The sequence below is a fragment of the Eriocheir sinensis genome, unplaced genomic scaffold (genome assembly GCF_024679095.1).
Source record: "Eriocheir sinensis breed Jianghai 21 unplaced genomic scaffold, ASM2467909v1 Scaffold115, whole genome shotgun sequence".
Classification (NCBI taxonomy): domain Eukaryota; kingdom Metazoa; phylum Arthropoda; class Malacostraca; order Decapoda; family Varunidae; genus Eriocheir; species Eriocheir sinensis.
In genome coordinates this window covers 752,723-774,848 of record NW_026110463.1, presented here as the reverse complement: position 1 = coordinate 774,848, position 22,126 = coordinate 752,723, and the positions used below count along the sequence as shown (strand labels likewise).

The following is a 22,126-nucleotide window of genomic DNA, read 5'->3' as shown; positions in this document are numbered from 1 at the left end:
TGTTGGGCGTGGGTGTGTATTGCGACTCACCGCTGCACACACTGTGGGCCAGCACGGCAGTGGTTGTTGAGAACAGAAAGAAACCCAACCATGCACCTACGATGAGGACCAAGAACGCCTTCACGAGGTGTGTCTTGGTTCACCCACATGAGGCCATGAGCAGTATTCAACTGTTCACGACTGACGCTGGAGAGAAAGCCACCACTGGGAAGTTTGTGGTGAGGGCGGAGGCCAGGAAGCTGCAGCAGGAATACTGTTGCGGTTCTCGAGACCTGAATAGGATGGAGTTTGGCCACGTGATGTGCAAAGGGTACCGCGGCATCAACACCGCCCGGCCGCAGTGCAGGATCATGCCTCCGGGTCGCAGGGCCAAGCAGGAGTACCAGTACGAAAGAGTGGTGCGGCGTCCCACTCCCCTGCTGACTCGTGACCACCTCGGCGCCGCCATCCAGCGGCGAGGCTTCAAGCTGCCGCGCAGCCAGAAGCTCCACCTTATGAGGAGCGCCAAGCTGCACACCAGCTACTCCAGTGGCAAGGACGGCGACACATTTCATTAAGGTGGGAAGGGGCTCTCGTAAAAATGATCTGTATCGATCACTTCCTCGTGAACAGCCTGCGTGCTGGCCTTGATATTTCGGCCGTGTCCACTTAGTGACGGGGTCGCCTCCACTTCATGACGCAGCGCTGTGGCCTCAGTATTTCGGTAATGGAGATGTCCGTTCCGTCGCGGATGTTGATTTTACATTGTAAGGATGCTGTTTCATATGTTTCATTTGCGTCTGTTATGTTTCCTTTCTAGATGATGTGTTGTGATGTTTCCTTGCCATGTAATGTCGTATGATGTTTCCTTGCAATGTAATGTCGCGTGATATGTTTTCTTTTCATGAAACGTCGTGTGATATTCTTTTCATATAATGTCGTCTGATATGTTTTATTTTCATGTAATGTCGTGTGATATGTTTTCTTTTTCATGTAATGTCGTGTGATATGTTTAATTTCCACATAATGTTGTGTGATATGTTTAATTTCCATATAATGTCGTGTCATATATTTCATTTCCATATAATGTCGTGTGATATGTTTTCTTTTCATATAATGTCGTGTGATATATTTCATTTCCATATAATGTCGTGTGATGTGTTTTCTATTCATGTAATGTCGTGTGATACGTTTTCTTTTCATGTAATGTCGTGTGAAATGTTTCATTTCCATATAATATCGCGTGATGTGTTTTCTTTTCATGTAATATCGTGTGATATGTTTTCTTTTCATGTAATGTCGTGTGATATGTTTTCTTTTCATATAATGTCGTGTGATATGTTTTCTTTTCATGTAATGTCGTGTGATATGTTTTCTTTTCATATAATGTCGTGTGATATGTTTTCTTTTCATGTAATGTCGTGTGATATGTTTTCTTTTCATGTAATGTCGTGTGATATGTTTTCTTTTCATATAATGTCGTGTGATATGTTTTCTTTTCATGTAATGTCGTGTGATATGTTTTCTTTTCATGTAATGTCGTGTGATATGATTTATTTTCATATACTGTCGTGTGATATGTTTTCTTTGCATGTAATGTCGTGTGATATGTTTTCTTTCCATGTAATGTCGTGTGTTATGTTTTTTTTTTCATGTAATGTCGTGTGATTTATTTTTTTAACATATAATATCGTGTGATATGGTTTTTTTTTATATATATATAATATTGTGTGATATGTTTCATTTCCATATAATATCTTGTGATATGTTTTCTTTTCATGAAATGTCGTGTGATATATTTTCTTTTCATGTAATGTCGTGTGATATGTTTCATTTCCATATAATATCTTGTGATATGTTTTCTTTCCATGTAATGTCGTGTGATATGTTTTCTTTTCATGTAATGTCGTGTGATATGTTTTCTTTTCATATAATGTCGTGTGATATGTTTTCTTTTCATGTAATGTCGTGTGATGTGTTTTCTTTTCATGAAATGTCGTGTGATATGTTTTCTTTTCATATAATGTCGTGTGATATGTTTTCTTTTTATATAATGTCGTGTGATGTGTTTTCTTTTCATGAAATGTCGTGTGATATGTTTTCTTTTCATATAATGTCGTGTGATACGTTTTCTTTTCATGTAATGTCGTGTGATATGTTTTCTTTTTATATAATGTCGTGTGATATGTTTTCTTTTCATGTAATGTCGTGTGATATATTTTCTTTTCATATAATGTCGTGTGATACGTTTTCTTTTCATATAATGTCGTGTGATATGTTTTCTTTCCATGTAATGTCGTGTGTTATGTTTTTTTTTCATGTAATGTCGTGTGATTTATTTTTTTACCATATAATATCGTGTGATATGTTTTTTTTTTATATGTATAATATTGTGTGATATGTTTCATTTCCATATAATATCTTGTGATATGTTTTCTTTTCATGAAATGTCGTGTGATATATTTTCTTTTCATGTAATGTCGTGTGATATGTTTCATTTCCATATAATATTTTGTGATATGTTTTCTTTCCATGTAATGTCGTGTGATATGTTTTCTTTTCATGTAATGTCGTGTGATATGTTTTCTTTTCATATAATGTCGTGTGATATGTTTTCTTTTCATGTAATGTCGTGTGATATGTTTTCTTTTCATGTAATGTCGTGTGATATGTTTTCTTTTCATATAATGTCGTGTGATATGTTTTCTTTTCATGTAATGTCGTGTGATATGTTTTCTTTTCATATAATGTCGTGTGATACGTTTTCTTTTCATGTAATGTCGTGTGATATGTTTTCTTTTCATATAATGTCGTGTGATATGTTTTCTTTTCATGTAATGTCGTGTGATATGTTTTCTTTTCATATAATGTCGTGTGATATGTTTTCTTTTCATGTAATGTCGTGTGATATGTTTTCACGTAATGTCGTGTGATATGTTTTCTTTTCATGTAATGTCGTGTGATATGTTTCATTTCCATGTAATGTCGTGTGATATGTTTTCTTTTCATGTAATGTCGTGTGATATGTTTTCTTTTCATGTATTATCGTGTGATATGTTTTCTTTTCATGTAATGTCGTGTGATATGTTTTCTTTTCATGTAATGTCGTGTGATATGTTTCATTTCCATATAATATCGTGTGATATATTTTCTTTTCATGAAAAGTCGTGTGATATGTTTTCTTTCCATGTAATGTCGTGTGATATGTTTTCTTTTCATGTAATGTCTTGTGATGTGTTTCATTTCCATATAATATCGTATTATTTGTTTTTTTTTCATGAAATGTCGTGTGATATGTTTTCTTTTCATGTAATGTCGTGTGATATGTTTTCTTTTCATGTAATGTTGTGTGATGTGTTTCATTTCCATATAATATCGTGTGATATGTTTTCATGTAATGTCGTGTGATATGTTTTCTTTTCATGTAATGTCGTGTGAGATGTTTTCTTTTCATGTAATGTCGTGTGATATGTTTCATTTCCATATAATATCGTGTGATATGTTTTCTTTTCATGTAATGTTGTGTGATATGTTTTCTTTTCATGTAATGTCGTGTGATATGTTTTCTTTTCATGAAATGTCGTTTGATATGTTTTCTTTTCATATAATGTCGTGTGATATGTTTTCTTTTCATATAATGTCGTGTGATATGTTTTCTTTTCATGTAATGTCGTGTGATGTGTTTTCTTTTCATGAAATGTCGTGTGATATGTTTTCTTTTCATATAATGTCCTGTGATATGTTTTCTTTTTATATAATGTCGTGTGATATGTTTTCTTTTCATTTAATGTCGTGTGGTATGTTTTCTTTTCATATAATGTCGTGTGATACGTTTTCTTTTCATGTAATGTCGTGTGATATGATTTCTTTACATATAATGTCGTGTGATATGTTTTCTTTTCATGGAATGTCGTGTGATATGTTTTCTTTTCATGTAATGTCGTGTGATAATGACCATTTTCATATAATATCGTGTGATATGTTTTCTCATCATGTAATGTCGTGTGATATGTTTCATTTCCATATAATATCGTGTGATATGTTTTCTTTTCATGTAATGTCGTGTGATATGTTTTCTTTTCATGTAATGTCGTGTGATATGTTTTCTTTTCATGTAATGTCGTTTGATATGTTTTATTTTCATATAATATCGTGTGATATGTTTTCTTTTCATGTAATGTCGTGTGATATGTTTTCTTTTCATGTAATGTCGTGTGATATGTTTTCTTTTCATGTAATATCGTGTGATATGTTTTCTTTTCATATAATGTCGTGCGATATTTTTTCTTTGCATGTAATGTCGTGTGATATGGTTTTTTTTTCATGAAATATAGTGTGATATGTTTTCCTTTCAGGTAATATCGTGTGATATGTTTTATTTTCATGTAATGTCGTGTGATATGTTTTATTTTCATGCAAAGTCGTGTGATATGTTTTCTTTTCATGTAATGTCGTGTGATATGTTTTCTTGTCATATAATGTCGTGTGATATGTTTTCTTTTCATGTAATATCGTGTGATATGTTTTCTTTTCATATAATGTCGTGTGATATGTTTTCTTTTCATGTAATGTCGTGTGATATGTTTTCTTTTCATGTAATGTCGTGTGATATGTTTTCTTTTCTGGTAATGTCGTGTGATATGTTTTCTTTTCATGTAATTTCGTGTGATATGTTTTCTTTTCATGTAATGTCGTGTGATATGTTTTCTTTTCTGGTAATGTCGTGTGATATGTTTTCTTTTCATGTAATGTTGTGTGATTTATTTTCTTATCATATAATATCGTGTGATATGTTTTTTTTTTTTTTTAATTAATGTAATATCGTGTGATATGTTTCATTTCCATGTAATATCGTGTGATATGTTTTCTTTTCATGAAATGTCGTGTGATGTGTTTTCTTTTCATGTAATGTCGTGTGATATGTTTTTTTTTTTCATGTAATGTCGTGTGATTTATTTTCTTATCGTATAATATCGTGTGATATGTTTTCTTTTCACGTAATGTCGTGTGATATGTTTTCTTTTCATGTAATGTCGTGTGATATGTTTAATTTCCATGTAATGTCGTGTGATATGTTTTCTTTTCATGTAATGTCGTGTGATTTGTTTCATTTCCATATAATATCGTGTGATTTGTTTTTTTTTCATGAAATGTCGTGTGATATGTTTTCTTTTCCTGTAATGTCGTGTGATATGTTTCATTTCCATATAATATCGTGTGATATGTTTTCTTTTCATGTAATGTCGTGTGATATGTTTTCTTTTCATGTAATGTCGTGTGATATGTTTTCTTTTCATGTAATGTCGCGTGACATGTTTTCTTTTCATGAAATGTCGTTTGATATGTTTTCTTTTCATATAATGTCGTGTGATATGTTTTCTTTTCATGTAATGTCGTGTGATGTGTTTTCTTTTCATGAAATGTCGTGTGATATGTTTTCTTTTCATATAATGTCGTGTGATATGTTTTCTTTTTATATAATGTCGTGTGATATGTTTTCTTTTCATGTAATGTCGTGTGATATGTCTTCTTTTCATAAAATGTCGTGTGATACGTTTTGTTTTCATGTAATGTCGTGTGATATGTTTTCTTTTCATGTAATGTCGTGTGATATGTTTTCTTTTCATGTAATGTCGTGTGATATGTTTTCTTTTCATATAATGGCGTGTGATATGTTTTCTTTTCATATAATGTCGTGTGATATGTTTTCTTTTCTGGTAATGTCGTGTGATATGTTTTCTTTTCATGTAATTTCGTGTGATATGTTTTCTTTTCATGTAATGTCGTGTGATATGTTTCATTTCCATATAATATCGTGTGATATGTTTTCTTTTCATGTAATGTCGTGTTATATGTTTTCTTTTCATGTAATGTCGTGTGATATGTTTTATTTTCATGCAATGTCGTGTGATATGTTTTCTTTTCATGTAATGTCGTGTGATATGTTTTCTTTTCATGAAATGTCGTGTGATATGTTTTCTTTTCATGTAATGTCGTGTGATATGTTTTCCTTTCAGGTAATGTCGTGTGATATGTTTTCTTTTCATGTAATGTCGTGTGATATGTTTTCTTTCCATGTAATGTCGTGTGATATGTTTTCTTTCCATGTAATGTCGTGTGATATGTTTTTTTTCCATGTAATGTCGTGTGTTATGTTTTCTTTTCATATAATGTCGTGTGATATGTTTTCTTTTCATGTAATGTCGTGTGATATGTTTTCTTTTCATGTAATGTCGTGTGATATGTTTTCTTTTCATGTAATGTCGTGTGATATGTTTTCTTTTCATGTAATGTCGTGTGATATGTTTCATTTCCATGTAATGTTGTGTGATATGTTTTCTTTTCATGTAATGTCGTGTGATATGTTTCATTTCCATGTAATGTTGTGTGATATGTTTTCTTTTCATGTAATGTCGTGTGATATGTTTCATTTCCATATAATATCGTGTGAAATGTTTTCTTTTCATGAAATGTCGTGTGATATGTTTTCTTTTCATGTAATGTCGTGTGATATGTTTCATTTCCATATAATATCGTGTGATATGTTTTCTTTTCATGTAATGTCGTGTGATATGTTTTCTTTTCATGTAATGTCGTGTGATATGTTTTCTTTTCATGTAATGTCGTGTGATATGTTTTCTTTTCATGTAATGTCGTGTGATATGTTTTATTTTCATGCAATGTCGTGTGATATGTTTTCTTTTCATGTAATGTCGTGTGATATGTTTTCTTTTCATGTAATGTCGTGTGATATGTTTTCTTTTCATGTAATGTCGTGTGATATGTTTTCTTTTCATATAATGGCGTGTGATATGTTTTCTTTTCATATAATGTCGTGTGATATGTTTTCTTTTCTGGTAATGTCGTGTGATATGTTTTCTTTTCATGTAATTTCGTGTGATATGTTTTCTTTTCATGTAATGTCGTGTGATATGTTTTCTTTTCTGGTAATGTCGTGTGATATGTTTTCTTTTCATGTAATGTTGTGTGATTTATTTTCTTATCATATAATATCGTGTGATATGTTTTTTTTTTTTTTTAATTAATGTAATATCGTGTGATATGTTTCATTTCCATGTAATATCGTGTGATATGTTTTCTTTTCATGAAATGTCGTGTGATGTGTTTTCTTTTCATGTAATGTCGTGTGATATGTTTTTTTTTTCATGTAATGTCGTGTGATTTATTTTCTTATCGTATAATATCGTGTGATATGTTTTCTTTTCACGTAATGTCGTGTGATATGTTTTCTTTTCATGTAATGTCGTGTGATATGTTTAATTTCCATGTAATGTCGTGTGATATGTTTTCTTTTCATGTAATGTCGTGTGATTTGTTTCATTTCCATATAATATCGTGTGATTTGTTTTTTTTTCATGAAATGTCGTGTGATATGTTTTCTTTTCCTGTAATGTCGTGTGATATGTTTCATTTCCATATAATATCGTGTGATATGTTTTCTTTTCATGTAATGTCGTGTGATATGTTTTCTTTTCATGTAATGTCGTGTGATATGTTTTCTTTTCATGTAATGTCGCGTGACATGTTTTCTTTTCATGAAATGTCGTTTGATATGTTTTCTTTTCATATAATGTCGTGTGATATGTTTTCTTTTCATGTAATGTCGTGTGATGTGTTTTCTTTTCATGAAATGTCGTGTGATATGTTTTCTTTTCATATAATGTCGTGTGATATGTTTTCTTTTTATATAATGTCGTGTGATATGTTTTCTTTTCATGTAATGTCGTGTGATATGTCTTCTTTTCATAAAATGTCGTGTGATACGTTTTGTTTTCATGTAATGTCGTGTGATATATTTTCTTTTCATGTAATGTCGTGTGATATGTTTTCTTTTCATGTAATGTCGTGTGATATGTTTTCTTTTCATATAATGTCGTGTGATATGTTTTCTTTTCATGTAATGTCGTGTGATATGTTTCATTTCCATATAATGTCGTGTGATATGTTTTCTTTTCATGTAATGTCGTGTGATATTTTTTCTTTTCATGTAATGTCGTGTGATATGTTTTCTTTTCATGTAATGTCGTGTGATATGTTTTCTTTTCATGTAATGTCGTGTGATATGTTTTCTTTTCATGTAATGTCGTGTGATATGTTTTCTTTTCATGTAATGTCGTGTGATATGTTTTCTTTTCATGTAATGTCGTGTGATATGTTTTCTTTTCATGTAATGTCGTGTGATATGTTTTCTTTTCATGTAATGTCGTGTGATATGTTTTCTTTCATGTAATGTCGTGTGATATGTTTCCTTGCCATGTAATGTCGTGTGATATGTTTTTTTTTACATGTAATGTCGTGTGATATGTTTTTTTTTCATGTAATGTCGTGTGATATGTTGTCTTTTCATGTAATGTCGTGTGATATGTTTTCTTTTCATGTAATGTCGTGTGATATGTTTTCTTTTCATGTAATGTCGTGTGATATGTTTTCTTTTCATATAATGTCGTGTGATATGTTTTCTTATCATGTAATGTCGTGTGATATGTTTTCTTTTCATGTAATGTTGTGTGATATGCTTTCTTTTTATATAATGTCGTGTGATATGTTTTCTTTTCATGTAATGTCGTGTGATATGTTGTCTTTTCATGTAATGTCGTGTGATATGTTTTTTTTTTCATATAATGTCGTGTGATATGTTTTCTTTTCATATAATGTCGTGTGATATGTTTTCTTTTCATGTAATGTCGTGTGATATGTTTTCTTTTCATGTAATGTCGTGTGATATGTTTTCTTTTCATATAATGTCGTGTGATATGTTTTCTTTTCATGTAATGTCGTGTGATATGTTTTCTTTTCATATAATGTCGTGTGATATGTTTTCTTTTCATATAATGTCGTGTGATATGTTTTCTTTTCATGTAATGTCGTGTGATATGTTTTCTTTTCATATAATGTCGTGTGATATGTTTTCTTTTCATATAATGTCGTGTGATATGTTTTCATGTAATGTCGTGTGATATGTTTTCTTTTCATGTAATGTCGTGTGATATGATTTCTTTACATATAATATTGTGTGATATGTTTTCTTTTCATATAATGTCGTGTGATATGTTTTCTTTTCATGTAATGTCGTGTGATATTTTTTTTTTTATGTAATATCGTGTGATATGTTTTCTTTTCATGTAATGTCGTGTGATATGTTTTCTTTTCATATAATGTCGTGTGATATGTTTTCTTTTCATGTAATGTCGTGTGATATGTTTTCTTTTCATATAATGTCGTGTGATATGTTTTCTTTTCATATAATGTCGTGTGATATGTTTTCTTTTCATATAATGTCGTGTGATATGTTTTCTTTTCATGAAATGTCGTGTGATATGTTTTCTTTTCATATAATGTCGTGTGATATGTTTTCTTTTCATATAATGTCGTGTGATATGTTTTCTTTTCATGTAATGTCGTGTGATATGTTTTCTTTTCATGTAATGTCGTGTGATATGTTTTCTTTTCATGTAATGTCGTGTGATATGTTTTCTTTTCATGTAATGTCGTGTGATATGTTTTCTTTTCATAATGTCGTGTGATATGTTTTCTTTTCATATAATGTCGTGTGATATGTTTTCTTTTCATATAATGTCGTGTGATATGTTTTCTTTTCATGTAATGTCGTGTGATATGTTTTCTTTTCATATAATGTCGTGTGATATGTTTTCTTTTCATGTAATGTCGTGTGATATGTTTTCTTTTCATATAATGTCGTGTGATATGTTTTCTTTCATGTAATGTCGTGTGATATGCTTCATTTCCATATAATGTCGTGTGATATGTTTTCATTTCATGTAATGTCGTGTGATATGTTTTTTTTCTTCATGTAATGTCGTGTGATATGTTTTCTTTTCATGTAATGTCGTGTGATATGTTTTCTTTTCATGTAATGTCGTGTGATATGTTTTCTTTTCATGTAATGTCGTGTGATATGTTTTCTTTTCATGTAATGTCGTGTGATAATTTTTCTTTTCATATAATGTCGTGTGATATATTTTCTTTTCATGTATATTCGTGTGATATGTTTTCTTTTCATGTAATGTCGAGTGATTTCTTTTCATATAATGTCGTGTGATATGTTTTCTTTTCATGTTTTCATGTAATGTCGAGTGATTTCTTTTCATGTAATGTCGTGTGATATGTTTTCTTTTCATGTAATGTCGTGTGATATGTTTTCTTTTCATGTAATGTCGTGTGATATGTTTTCTTTTCATGTAATGTCGTGTGATATGTTTCTTTTCATATAATGTCGTGTGATATGTTTTCTTTTCATGTAATGTCGTGTGATATGTTTTCTTTTCATGTAATGTCGTGTGATATGTTTTCTTTTCATATAATGTCGTGTGATATGTTTTCTTTCCATGTAATGTCGTGTGATATGTTTTCTTTTCATATAATGTCGTGTGATATGTTTTCTTTTCATATAATGTCGTGTGATATGTTTTCTTCATATAATGTCGTGTGATATGTTTTCTTTTCATGTAATGTCGTGTGATATGTTTTCTTTTCATGTAATGTCGTGTGATATGTTTTCTTTTCATGTAATGTCGTGTGATATGTTTTTCTTTTTATATAGTGTCGTGTGATATGTTTTCTTTTCATATAATGTCGTGTGATATGTTTTCTTTTCATATAATGTCGTGTGATATGTTTTCTTTTCATATAATGTCGTGTGATTTGTTTCTTTTCATGTATTGTCGTGTGCTTTGTTTCTTTTCATGTAATGTCGTGTGATATGTTTCTTTCCATATAATGTCGTGTGATATGTTTTCTTTTCATATAATGTCGTGTGATATGTTTTCTTTTCATGTAATGTCGTGTGATATGTTTTCTTTTCATGTAATGTCGTGTGATATGTTTTCTTTTCATGTAATGTCGTGTGATATGTTTTCTTTTCATATAATGTCGTGTGATATGTTTTCTTTTCATGTAATGTCGTGTGATATGTTTTCTTTTCATATAATGTCGTGTGATATGTTTTCTTTTCATATAATGTCGTGTGATATGTTTTCTTTTCATGTAATGTCGTGTGATATGTTTTCTTTTCATATAATGTCGTGTGATGTTTTCTTTTCATGTAATGTCGTGTGATATGTTTTCTTTTCATGTAATGTCGTGTGATATGTTTTCTTTTCATATAATGTCGTGTGATATGTTTTATTTTCATATAATGTCGTGTGATATGTTTTCTTTTCATATAATGTCGTGTGATATGTTTTCTTTTCATATAATGTCGTGTGATATGTTTTCTTTTCATATAATGTCGTGTGATATGTTTTCTTTCCATATAATGTCGTGTGATATGTTTTCTTTTCATATAATGTCGTGTGATATGTTTTCTTTTCATATAATGTCGTGTGATATGTTTCATTTCCATATAATGTCGTGTGATATGTTTTCTTTTCATATAATGTCGTGTGATATGTTTTTTTTCATATAATGTCGTGTGATATGTTTTCTTTTCATATAATGTCGTGTGATATGTTTTCTTTTTCATATAATGTCGTGTGATATGTTTTCTTTTCATATAATGTCGTGTGATATGTTTTCTTTTCATATAATGTCGTGTGATATGTTTTCTTTTCATATAATGTCGTGTGATATGTTTTCTTTTCATATAATGTCGTGTGATATGTTTCATTTCCATATAATGTCGTGTGATATGTTTTCTTTTCATATAATGTCGTGTGATATGTTTTCTTTTCATATAATGTCGTGTGATATGTTTTCTTTTCATGTAATGTCGTGTGATATGTTTTCATTTAATGTCGTGTGATATGTTTTCTTTTCATATAATGTCGTGTGATATGTTTTCTTTTCATATAATGTCGTGTGATATGTTTTCTTTTCATATAATGTCGTGTGATATGTTTTCTTTTCATGTAATGTCGTGTGATATGTTTTCTTTTCATGTAATGTCGTGTGATATGTTTTCTTTTCATGTAATGTCGTGTGATATGTTTTCTTTTCATATAATGTCGTGTGATATGTTTTCTTTTCATATAATGTCGTGTGATATGTTTTCTTTTCATGTAATGTCGTGTGATATGTTTTCTTTTCATATAATGTCGTGTGATATGTTTTCTTTTCATATAATGTCGTGTGATATGTTTTCTTTTCATATAATGTCGTGTGATATGTTTTTTCTTCATGTAATGTCGTGTGATATGTTTTCTTTCCATGTAATGTCGTGTGATATGTTTTCTTTTCATATAATGTCGTGTGATATGTTTTCTTTTCATATAATGTCGTGTGATATATTTTCTTTTCATGTAATGTCGTGTGATATGTTTTCTTTTCATGTAATGTCGTGTGATATGTTTTCTTTTCATGTAATGTCGTGTGATATGTTTTCTTTTCATGTAATGTCGTGTGATATGTTTTCTTTTCATGTAATTTCGTGTGATATGTTTTCTTTTCATGTAATGACGGGTGATATGTTTTCTCTTCATATAATGTCGTGTGATATGTTTTCTTTCCATATAATGTCATGTGATATGTTTTCTTTTAATGTAATTTCGTGTGATATGTTTTATTTGTATATAATGTCGTGTGATATGTTTTTTTTTTCATGTAATGTCGTGTGATAATTTTTCTTTTCATATAATGTCGTGTGATATATTTTATTTTCATGTATATTCGTGTGATATGTTTTCTTTTCATGTAATGTCTTGTGATATGTTTTCTTTCCATATAATGTCGTGTTATGTTTTCTTTCCATATAATGTCGTGTGATATGTTTTCTTTCATGTAATGTCGTGTGATATGTTTTCTTTTCATATAATGTCGTGTGATATGTTTTCTTTTCATATAATGTCGTGTGATATGTTTTCTTTTCATGTAATGTCTTGAGCTATTGTTTCTTTTCATTTAATGTCTTGTGATATGTTTTGTTTTCATATAATGTCGTGTGATATGTTTTCTTTCATATAATGTCGGGTGATATGTTTTCTTTTCATCTAATGTCGTGTGATATGTTTTCTTTTCATATAATGTCGTGTGATGTTTTCTTTTCATATAATGTCGTGTGATATGTTTTCTTTTCATATAATGTCGTGTGATATGTTTTCTTTTCATATAATGTCGTGTGATATGTTTTCTTTTCATATAATGTCGTGTGATATGTTTTCTTTTCATATAATGTCGTGTGATATGTTTCATTTCCATATAATGTCGTGTGATATGTTTTCTTTTCATATAATGTCGTGTGATATGTTTTCTTTTCATATAATGTCGTGTGCTATGTTTTCTTTTCATATAATGTCGCGTGATATGTTTTCTTTTCATATAATGTCGTGTGATATGTTTTCTTTTCATGTAATGTCGTGTGATATGTTTTCTTTTCATATAATGTCGTGTGATATGTTTTCTTTCATATAATGTCGTGTGATATGTTTTCTTTTCATATAATGTCGTGTGATATGTTTTTCTTTTCATGTAATGTCGTGTGATAAGTTTTCTTTTCATATAATGTCGTGTGATATGTTTTCTTTTCATAATGTCGTGTGATATGTTTTCTTTTCATATAATGTCGTGTGATATATTTTCTTTTCATATAATGTCGTGATATGTTTTCTTTTCATATAATGTCGTGTGATATGTTTTTTTCATGTAATGTCGTGTGATATGTTTTCTTTTCATATAATGTCGTGTGATATGTATTCTTTTCATATAATTTCGTGTGATATGTTTCTTTTCATATAATGTCGTGTGATATGTTTTCTTTCATATAATGTCGTGTGATATGTTTCTTTTCATATAATGTCGTGTGATATGTTTTCTTTTCATATAATGTCGTGTGATATATTTTTCTTTTCATGTAATGTCGTGTGATATGTTTTCTTTCATATAATGTCGTGTGATATTTTCTTTTCATATAATGTCGTGTGATATGTTTCTTTCCATATAATGTCGTGTGATATGTTTTCTTTTCATATAATGTCGTGTGATATGTTTTCTTTTCATATAATGTCGTGTGATATTAATTCTTTTCATATAATGTCGTGTGATATGTTTTCTTTTCATATAATGTCGTGTGATATTTTTTCTTTTCATGTAATGTCGTGTGATATGTTTTCTTTTCATGTAATGTCGTGTGATATATTTTCTTTTCATATAATGTGGTGTGATATATTTCTTTTCATGTAATGTCGTGTGATATGTTTTCTTTTCATATAATGTTGTGTGATATGTTTTCTTTTCATATAATGTTGTGTGATATGTTTTCTTTTCATATAATGTCGTGTGATATGTTTTCTTTTCCTGTAATGTTGTGTGATATGTTTCTTTTCATGTAATGTCGTGTGATATGTTTTCTTTTCATATAATGTCGTGTGATATGTTTTCTTTTCATATAATGTCGTGTGATATGTTTTCTTTTCATATAATGTCGTGTGATATGTTTTCTTTTCATATAATGTCGTGTGATATGTTTTTTTTTCATATAATGTCGTGTGATATGTTTTCTTTTCATATAATGTCGTGTGATATGTTTTCTTTTCATATAATGTCGTGTGATGTTTTCTTTACATGTAATGTCGTGTGATATGTTTTCTTTTCATATAATGTCGTGTGATATGTTTTCTTTTCATATAATGTCGTGTGATATGTTTTCTTTTCATATAATGTCGTGTGATATGTTTTCTTTTCATATAATGTCGTGTGATATGTTTTCTTTCCATATAATGTCGTGTGATATGTTTTCTTTTCATGTAATGTAGTGTGATGTTCTCTTTCCATATAATGTCGTGTGATATGTTTTCTTTTCAAATAATGTAGTGTGATATGTTTTCTTTTTATATAATGTCGTGTGATATTTTCTTTTCATGTAATATCGTGTGATATGTTTTCTTTTCATGAAATGTTGTGTGATATGTTTTCTTTTCATATAATGTCGTGTGATATATTTTCTTTTCATATAATGTCGTGTGATATGTTTTCTTTTCATATAATGTCGTGTGATATGTTTTCTTTTCATATAATGTCGTGTGATATGTTTTCTTTTCATATAATGTCGTGTGATATGTTTTCTTTTCATATAATGTCGTGTGATGTTTTCTTTTCATATAATGTCGTGTGATGTTTTCTTTTCATATAATGTCGTGTGATATGTTTTCTTTTCATATAATGTCGTGTGATATGTTTTCTTTTCATATAATGTCGTGTGATATATTTTCTTTTCATATAATGTCGTGTGATATGTTTTCTTTTCATATAATGTCGTGTGATATGTTTTCTTTTCATATAATGTCGTGTGATATGTTTTCTTTTCATATAATGTCGTGTGATATATTTTCTTTTCATATAATGTCGTGTGATATGTTTTCTTTTCATGTAATGTCGTGTGATATGTTTTCTTTTCATGTAATGTCGTGTGATATGTTTCATTTTCATATAATGTCGTGTGATATATTTTCTTTTCATGTAATGTCGTGTGATATGTTTTCTTTTCATATAATGTCGTGTGATATATTTTCTTTTCATATAATGTCGTGTGATATGTTTCATTTCCATATAATGTCGTGTGATATGTTTTCTTTTCATATAATGTCGTGTGATATGTTTTCTTTTCATATAATGTCGTGTGATATGTTTCTTTTTCATGTAATGTCGTGTGATATGTTTCTTTTCATATAATGTCGTGTGATATGTTTTCTTTTCATGTAATGTCGTGTGATATTTTCTTTTCATATAATGTCGTGTGATATTTTTTCTTTTCATTTAATGTCGTGTGATATGTTTTCTTTTCATATAATGTCGTGTGATATTTCTTTTCATGTAATGTCGTGTGATATATTTTCTTTTCATATAATGTCGTGTGATATGTTTTCTTTCCATGTAATGTCGTGTGATATGTTTTCTTTTCATATAATGTCGTGTGATTTTTTCTTTTCATATAATGTCGTGTGATATGTTTTCTTTTCATATAATGTCGTGTGATATGTTTTCTTTTCATATAATGTCGTGTGATATGTTTTCTTTTCATGTAATGTCGTGTGATATGTTTTCTTTTCATATAATGTCGTGTGATATGTTTACTTTGCATATAATGTCGTGTGATATGTTTTCTTTTCATGTAATATCGTGTGATGTTTTCTATCATCATAATGTCGTGTGATATGTTTTCTTTTCATATAATGTCGTGTGATATGTTTTCTTTTCATATAATGTCGTGTGATATGTTTTCTTTTCATATAATGTCGTGTGATATGTTTTCTTTTCATATAATGTCGTGTGATATGTTTTCTTTACATATAATGTCGTGTGATATGTTTTCTTTTCATATAATGTCGTGTGATATGTTTTCTTTTCATATAATGTCGTGTGATATGTTTTCTTTTCATATAATGTCGTGTGATATGTTTTCTTTTCATATAATGTCGTGTGATATGTTTTCTTTTCATATAATGTCGTGTGATATGTTTTCTTTTCATATAATGTCGTGTGATATGTTTTCTTTTCATATAATGTCGTGTGATATGTTTCATTTCCATTTAATGTCGTGTGATATGTTTTCTTTTCATATAATGTCGTGTGATATGTTTTCTTTTCATATAATGTCGTGTGATATGATTTCTTTTCATATAATGTCGTGTGATATGTTTTCTTTTCATATAATGTCGTGTGATATGTTTTCTTTTCATATAATGTCGTGTGATATGTTTTCTTTTCATATAATGTCGTGTGATGTTTTCTTTTCATATAATGTCGTGTGATATGTTTTCTTTTCATATAATGTCGTGTGATATGTTTTCTTTTCATATAATGTCGTGTGATATGTTTCTTTTCATGTAATGTCGTGATATGTTTCTTTTCATCTAATGTCGTGTTATATATTTTCTTTTCATATAATGTCGTGTGATATGTTTTCTTTTCATATAATGTCGTGTGATATGTTCTTTTCATATAATGTCGTGTGATATTTCTTTTCATATAATGTCGGGTGCTATGTTTTCTTTTCCTATAATGTCGTGTGATATGTTTTCTTTTCATATAATGTCGTGTGATATGTTTTCTTTTCATATAATGTCGTGTGCTATGTTTCTTTTCATGAAACGTCGTGTGATATATTTTCTTTTCATATAATGTCGTGTGATATGGTTTCTTTTCATATAATGTCGTGGGTTATGTTTTCTCTTCATGTACTGTCGTTGGATATGTTTCTTTTCATATAATGTCATGTGATATGTTTTCTTTTCATGTAATGTCGTGTGATATATTTTCTTTTCATGTAATGTCGTGTGATATGTTTTCTTTTCATATAATGTCGTGTGATATGTTTTCTTTTCATGTAATGTCGTGTGATATGTTTTCTTTTCATGTAATGTCGTGTGATATGTTTTCTTTTCATATAATGTCGTGTGATGTTTTCTTTACATGTAATGTCGTGTGATATGTTTTCTTTTCATATAATGTCGTGTGATATGTTTTCATATAATGTCGTGTGATATGTTTTCTTTTCATATAATGTCGTGTGATATGTTTTCTTTTCATATAATGTCGTGTGATATGTTTTCTTTTCATGTAATGTCGTGTGATATGTTTTCTTTTCATGTAATGTCGTGTGATATTTTTCTTTTCATATAATGTCTTGTGATATGTTTTCTTTTCATATAATGTCGTGTGATATGTTTTCTTTCCATATAATGTCGTGTGATATGTTTTCTTTTCATGTAATGTCGTGTGATATGTTTTCTTTTCATATAATGTCGTGTGATATGTTTTCTTTTCATGTTATGTCGTGTGATATATTTTCTTTTCATGTAATGTCGTGTGATATGTTTTCTTTTCATGTAATGTCGTGTGATATGTTTTCTTTTCATATAATGTCGTGTGATATGTTTTCTTTTCATATAATGTCGTGTGATATGTTTTCTTTTCATGTAATGTCGTGTGATATGTTTTCTTTTCATGTAATGTCGTGTGATATGTTTTCTTTTCATGTAATGTCGTGTGATATGTTTTCTTTTCATGTAATGTCGTGTGATATGTTTTCTTTTCATGTAATGTCGTGTGATATTTTTCTTTTCATATAATGTCGTGTGATATGTTTTCTTTTCATATAATGTCGTGTGATATGTTTTCTTTCCATGTAATGTCGTGTGATATGTTTCATTTCCATATAATGTCGTGTGATATGTTTTCTTTTCATATAATGTCGTGTGATATGTTTTATTTTCATATAATGTCGTGTGATATGTTTTCTTTTCATATAATGTCGTATGATATGTTTTCTTCTCATAAAATTATAATGTCGTGTGATATGTTTTTTTTTCATATAATGTCATGTGATATGTTTATTTTCCATATAATGTCGTGTTATATGTATTATTTTAATGTAATGTCGTGTTAAAACTCTTTGGGAGTAGCGGCCACGACGACGGAGGAAGCAGCAGCCACGACGAGGGAGGGAGCAGCAGCCACGACGAGGGAGGGAGCAGCAGCCACGACGAGGGAGGGAGCAGCAGCCACGACGAGGGAGGGAGCAGCAGCCACGACGAGGGAGGGAGCAGCAGTTACGACGAGGGAGGGAGCAGCAGCCACGACGAGGGAGGGAGCAGCAGCCACGACGAGGGAGGGAGCAGCAGCCTCGACGATGGAGGGAGCAGCAGCCACGACGAGGGAGGGAGCAGCAGCCACGACGAGGGAGGGAGCAGCATCCACGACGAGGGAGGGAGCAGCATTCACGACGAGGGAGGGAGTAGCAGCCACGACGAGGGAGAGAGCAGCAGCCACTGCGAGGGAGGGAGCAGCAGCCACGACGACGGAGTGAGCAGCAGCCACGACGAGGGAGGGAGCAGCAGCCACGACGACGGAGGGAGCAGCAGCCACGACGACGGAGGGAGCAGCAGCCACGACGACGGAGGGAGCAGCAGCCACGACGACGGAGACACTGAAGAAATAGTACAAAGAAAGAAACACACTGAAGAAACGACGATTCAAACACACAAAAAAAGAAACGATACAAAAAAAAAATACACCGAAGAAACGATGTTGTAAAAAAAAATTCGGGAATTAAGAAGTGATAGAAACACGAGAAAAGGAAAAAAATAAAATAAATAAAAACATCAAGGCAAGCGCTAAGGCCTTTGGTGTTGTATGATGGGTAGGGTTGCTGACTTCTCTGGGGTGAAGGAGACTCATCCTGAGCAGCATACAGCACCGAGATAAGGCGATGTAGCTAGCCTACACAACACAAGGAAACAGATAGAATACTACAGAAAACACACCTAAGAAACGATACAAAGAAATATTTACCGAAGAAAAGATACAAAGAAAAATACAGTGAAGAAACGGTATAAAGAAAAAAAAAAGGACCGAAGAAACGACGATAAAAAGAAAAATACATCAAATGAATGATCCAGAGAAAAAAATTACCCAAGGATCGATACAACATAAAAAATCACGAAAAAAACGATACATAGAAAAATACACCGAAAAAAGGGTATTATGAAAAACACAGAAGAAACGACGATACTTATAAACATACACAGAGGACACGACGATACAAAGAAAACTACACCGAAAAAACGATTCAAAGAAAAATACACCGAAAAAACGACGATACAAAAAAAAAATACATGGAAAAAACAGTATAATGAAAATGATACCGAAGAAGCGACGATACAAAGAAAATACACAAACGGTACTTAGAAAAGCGATTGAAGAAGAAGCAGCGACGGAAGAAGAAGCAGCGACGGAAGAAGTAACTAAGGAAGAAGAAGCGACGGAAGAAGAAGAAGCGACGGAAGAAGAAGCAGAGACGGAAGAAGAAGCAGCCACGGAAGAAAAAGTAGCGACTGAAGAAGCTGCAGCGACGGAAAAAGAAGCAACGACGGAAGAAGCAGCGCCATAAGAAAAAGCAGAGACGGAAGAAGCTTTAGCGACGGAAGAAGAAGCAGTGAGAGATGAAGCTGCAGCGACGGAAGAAGAAACAGCGACGGAACAAACAGCGACGGAAGAAAAAGCAGCGACGGAAGAAGAAGCAGCTGCGGAAGAAGAAGCAGCGATTGAAGAAGAAGTGGTTGCGGAAGAAGAAGCAGCTGCGGAAGAATAAGCAGCGACGGAAGAAGAAGCAGATGCGGAAGAAGAAGCAGCTGCGGAAGAAGAAGAAGCGACGGAAGAAGAAGCAGCGACGGAAGAAGAAGCAGCCACAAACGAAGAAGCTGAGACGCAAGTAGAAGCTACGGAAGAAGAAGCAGCGACAGAAGACGTGGTAGCGACGGAAGAAGAAGCGACGGAAGAAGAAGTGACGGAAGAAGAAGCAGCGAGGGAAGAAGTAGCGACGGAAGAAGAAGCAGCGATGGAAGGAGAAGTAGCTACTGAAAAAAAATTAGCGACGGAGGAAGAAGCGACGGAAGAAGAAACAGCGACGGAAGAAGAAACAGCGACGGAAGAAGTAGCGACGAAAGAAGAAGAAGCGATGGAAGAAGAAGCGAAGGAAGGAGAAGCAGCGACGGAAGAAGTAGCAACAGAAGAAGAAGCAGCCCCAGAAGAAGAAGTAGCAACGGAAGAAGAAGCAACGGAAGAAGAAACAGCGACGGAAGAAGAATCAGCGATTGAAGAAGAAGCAGCGACGGAAGAAGAAGCAGCGACGGAAGAAGTAACTAAGGAAGAAGAAGCGACGGAAGAAGAAGAAGCGACGGAAGAAGAAGCAGAGACGGAAGAAGAAGCAGCCACGGAAGAAAAAGTAGCGACTGAAGCAGCTGCAGCGACGGAAAAAGAAGCAACGACGGAAGAAGCAGCGCCATAAGAAAAAGCAGAGACGGAAGAAGCTTTAGCGACGGAAGAAGAAGCAGTGAGAGATGAAACTGCAGCGACGGAAGAAGAAACAGCGACGGAAGAACAAACAGCGACGAAAGAAAAAGCAACGACGGAAGAAGAAGCAGCTGCGGAAGAAGAAGAAGCAGCGATTGAAGAAGAAGTGGTTGCGGAAGAAGAAGCAGCTGCGGAAGAATAAGCAGCGACGGAAGAAGAAGCAGATGCGGAAGAAGAAGCAGCTGCGGAAGAAGAAGCAGTGACGGAAGAAGAAGCAGCTGCGGAAGAAGCAGCGACGGAAGAAGAAGCGGTGACGGAAGATGAAGCAGCTGCGGAAGAAGAAGCAGCTGCGGAAGAAGAAACATTGTCGAAAGAAGAAGCAGCTGCGGAAGAAGAAGCAGCGTCGGAAGAAGAAGCAGTTGCGGAAGAAGTAGCATCACCGGAAGAAGAAGCAGCAGCGGAAGAAAAAAACAATTGCGGAACAAGAAGCAGCTGCGGAAGAAGAAGCAGCAGTAGAAGGAGAAGCAGCGGCGGAAGAAGAAGCAGCGACGGAAGAAAAAGCAGCGACGGAAGAAGAAACAGCGACGGAAGAAGAAGCAGTGACGGAAGAAGAAGCAGCGCCGAAAAAAGAAGCAGCGACGAAAGAAAAAGCAGCTGCGGAAGAAGAAGCAGCGACTGAAGAAGAAGCAGCGTCGAAAGAAGAAGCAGCTGCGGATGAAGCAACAGCGGAAGAACATGCAGCTGCGGAAGAAAAAGCAGCTGCGGGAGAATTAGAAGCTGTGGAAGAAGAAGCAGCGTCGAAAGAAGAAGCAGCTGCGGAAGAAGAAACAGCGTCGGAAGAAGAAGCAGTTGCGGAAGGAGAAGCATCATCGGAAGAAGAAGCAGCGGCGGAAGAAGAAGCAGTTGCGGAAGAAGAAGCATCAGCGGAAGAAGAAGCAACGGCGGAAGAAGAAGCAGATGCGGAAAAAGAAGCAGCTACGGAGGAAGAAGCAGCAGTGGAAGGAGAAGCAGCGGCGGAAGAAGAAGCAGCGCCGGAAGAAGAAGCAGCGACGGAAGAAGAAGCAGCGATGGAAGAAGAAGCAGCAACGGAAGGAGAAGCAGCGCCGGAAGAAAAAAGCAGCGACGAAAGAAGCAGTGGAAGAAGCAGTGTCGGAAGAAGCAGCGGCGAAAGAAAAAGCAGCGACTGAAGAAGAAGCAGATGCGGAATAAGAAGCAACAGCGGAAGAAGAAGCAGCGTCGAAAGAAGAAGCAGCTGTGGAAGAAGCAGCAACGGAAGAAGATGCAGCGGCGGAAGAAGAGGCAGCGACGGAAGAAGAAGCAGCGGCGGAAGAAGAAGCAGACGAGAAGTAGCGAAGTAGCGAAAGTGGAAGCGAAATTGGAAGAG

At 32.9% G+C, this 22,126-nt stretch overlaps 1 pseudogene; it reads left to right on the top strand.

Annotated features, from left to right (window-relative positions):
- Positions 1 to 580: 580 nt before the first annotated feature.
- Positions 581 to 21,421, top strand: LOC126989397 (uncharacterized; annotated as a pseudogene).
- Positions 21,422 to 22,126: the final 705 nt, after the last annotated feature.